We start from the raw sequence: 3,831 nt of genomic DNA, 5'->3' as shown, positions 1-3,831 counted from the left end.
GTTGAGAAGGCGTTTAAAAACAAACACCTCCTCCATGCACTCGTTCATCAGCTGTCGCTTGGTTCAAAACAACAAACACCCTACAAAATCCTTGATATCTTCTTCTGAGTCACAACACGAATATTTATGCTGCAAAGGGTCCTTAACTCTATTCCTAATCCCCTAACGTTAGAGTCCTCGTATTGGCTGTTCGGGATTGTTTAAACCTTTCAGAAGCAAACTACCTTAACCCGATTTTGCACACACACTTTAGTTAAATAACACAAAGCTTCCATTATTTGTGCTCCTGGCCAAACATTACTAGAATGATCAAGTAAAGGTGGATTAAATAACCAGCTCATGTAGCATGCATGGGAGAAAAACGGATAGTCAAAAGGTTTCGGTAAGAAATCCTGAAGGAATGATATCACTATGGAGACCAAGACATAATTTGGAGGATAATATTAAAAAGGATCTTAGAGAAATATGATCAGGAATGTGGACTGGATTCGTCTGGCTCGGTACAAAGACCAGTAGTGTGTTCTTGTGAACACGGTAATGAAATACTGGGTCCAGGAAATTTCTTCTGTGTCTGAGCAACTACTGGCTCCTCAAGAAGGACCCAGTTCAGCGTAGTTAGTCAATACTGTTACACATGTGAGTGACTATAGAGGGGGTTTGGAATGGTAACTGGATTTATTGAACACGTACAAATCTTAACTGTAAGTAACTGTAGCTCTACCGCTAATTCATACACTCTGCAGTTCACTACAGCACGTACTAACTCTTCTGAGTCTGCTGTGTCTTCGTCAGTCGTTGCCTGATGACGGCTATCAACAATGTTTTCAGCTTCCTTATTCAAGTTCTTACCGTCTGGCAACTGTCTCATAACTGACTAAAATCTAGTCTTGCCCTGCTTATAGTACTTCTGGGCGGACCGCACAGAGAAAGCCTCCCAACAATTCTTCAATTGTTGCTTCACGTAGTTATCACACGGATCACGTATAGGACGCCGCTTCCAAGTTACTCCATTGGTGCTTGTTACGAAGGGGTTGTTGCCATTACATATCACCGGTCGTTTTTTATCGAGCCATTGCCTAGCAACGGCTCAGCGGGTTTACATGCCACGATACAATACTGCCAGATCATACCTAAGTTGAGCAATAGCGACCAGGCTACAGGACACGGGTATTTTCACATCAGTATATTGGCTGCTATCTTTTGGCTGTTAGTTGTTGAAACGAAAGGAACAACCTTAAAAATATTTTCTGCGAATTACGCATGATAATAAATACAATATTCAGTTTATGCGATATTAACATATTTAGACCGAGGCTAAAACATGCTGACCGCTAATGACTATTGAGTAGCTCGTACCGAGTGGGCGAGTCTATAGGTGAAACCCTAGGTGCACTACTATTGCAGTGTTTTTCAAAAGGTCAGACGTTAGGTCTCGAAAATATTATTTATCTAAATCACATAAAATTGGCTTATTAAAAACCCTTCTAGCATTCTAAACACATTATTCTCATTAAAGCTGCAATATAATCTTATTTCTGCTAATAGGACAATATTGTTTTAGAGTTGCTAACAATGCATATGGGTCACCAGCAGGCCGTCAAGTGGCGCTTCCATCAGCGTTCCCGCAAACTCGCTGTAACTTACGCGGTGAGGGCGTTACATCATTTATTATGCAGAGTGATATTATTGAAATATTTCAAAAATCGTTTCACCCTTTAAATTTTTTTAGATCTTCCAGTAATAGTTAGTATAATAATAAAAAGTAGCCTAAAAATCAATAAAAATACAATTCTTGAAGAATGGTAAGCTTTATTTTTAGCCGGCTGGCATACCAACAGATAATTAATGCATGCCAGAAATTTTATTAACAGTCAAAATAGTACATTTACCTGTGTAATTTATGATTTGACCTTGAGGCTAAATTTGTGTATGTGAATGTTAGCAAATATGATTCAGAAAAAGAAGTTCTTGTCCTTACTGCGGTGGGAAAGCGGTTCTTTGCTGGAATGACCGGAGAGAGGCAGTAGAAGGAGGATGAGGAACTCCGCACAATATCCTCTGACGGACGTAATGTTTACCGCGCTCCAGGCGCAAACCGAGCCAGTCGCTAATAAAACTATGTTTTCGTAACAGCTTGATAATAATTTTGTTGAATGAATCGCAAAAGGGGTACAGAATAAGATGAGTGTGTGTTAAGTTAACGCAACCCTTGCGGTACAAAGCGGGGACATTCCTGCCTGTGTCACAGTGACGAATGCGAGCGGCAATCTTAAAGTCCGCTCTCCCTCTCTAAGCGTCCACTTGGGTGGGCCCTTCATGTCGCTCTACTACCCATCCCGAGAACATCGACACGGTAGCAATGCCTCTGTGGTGTAGTGGTCAGAGTTCCTGCCTACAGATCCAGAGACCCCGCTTCGATTCCCGACGTTATCTGATTTTCTGAAAAATAGTGGGTCTGGAAAGGGGTCCTCTCAGCATCGTGAGGATAATTGAGGAGCTATTTCAAGGAAATAATGTCTCCGGTCTAGAAAACTGAAATTAACAGCCGTGGTGATTCATTGCGCTGACCACGCGACACCCTCTATCTGCTAAAGTTGGCACTGACTTCGCCGACAAGCGGCGGTCGCTCAGTCGGTAGAGTTAGCTTGCGGACTAAAACCACGGAGTGTGTTTGTTTTATACCTACATTTGCTTTGATGTGGATGTGTCTGGGAAGCCCTGAATATTGCCGGGAGCGGATCCTGTCAATCCTTTTATTATCTGAAGAATGTTTATCATTTTCGTTTAAAGTTTATATTGGAATAAATTAAAGTTGTCTCTATACTGAAGTAGTTAAGAACAATGCCATGAAGATGTACGGGAGAGTGGAGGTACAGCTCCGTCTTTCTTTACTTCAGCACTAGATAGATGTTAGTGCCGCGTTACCCATCAACAGCCACCGTTGACAATAGGAGGCTCGGTGGGTCCAAGAGCCGATCCCCTATCGGGAATCTAACCCCGGCTGTCCAGTCCTTAGCCCATCCTTACACAGACTACGCTTTTATGTTGGAATACGCAATGGAAAGAAGCAGTTTGGAAAAACCAGTCGTAGAGGGACGAATAAAGTTAAAATTAATATTGGAGGAACTGGATGACAGGATGCTGATTGGATTAATCTGGTTGAAGATGGGGATCAATGATGGGTTCTTGTGAAAATGGAAATTAAGCTTCAGGTTTCATAATGTTCTTGGAATTTCCTGAGATTGTGAGTGACCATCAGCTTCTCAAGCGGGGCTCTGCTCCATGAAGTTGGTTTCAAAGAATAAAATGCCAGACTGTGAGGGATATGCGGTAGTGTAGTTGGTTGAGGCACCAGTTTCTCAGACATTATTCTCATCCATGGAGTTAGTTCATCAGTTACGACGCCTAGCTGCCATCTTGGACGTCTGGAACACTGCAGGAACAGCGTCGTGACACGCGTATTATGTTCTGTTTTCTCATCACTCAGTATTTTATCACCTGAGGAATGTTTATTCTTTTCGGCGCTAAATCTTGCTGTATCAGGCAGGCAAGGATTCCATTTTCACATCGGACAGTCTGACTGGAATTCTGACATTCTCTTAGTTCGTCCAGGTACAGTCACTTGAAAAAGCACATGTCTCTCATTCATTAACGACGCAGAAAACTGTGATGTTGAACTTGAGGTCCTCCCTGCGGTCACTATGTACAAAGGCTGTTAAGTAAATAATGGTTCTGTTCATAGCTTATTGAGTGATGTAACTTTATTCTCTGTTTGCTTTACGTTAAGGGAAATTATAGCCAAGTTTGATCCAAGTTCCCAGCTTTAGTTCC

Source organism: Cryptotermes secundus, unplaced genomic scaffold (assembly GCF_002891405.2).
Source record: "Cryptotermes secundus unplaced genomic scaffold, Csec_1.0 scaffold641, whole genome shotgun sequence".
NCBI lineage: Eukaryota > Metazoa > Arthropoda > Insecta > Blattodea > Kalotermitidae > Cryptotermes > Cryptotermes secundus.
The sequence above is the reverse complement of the archived record's forward strand: the minus strand, read 5'-3'. Positions refer to the sequence as shown.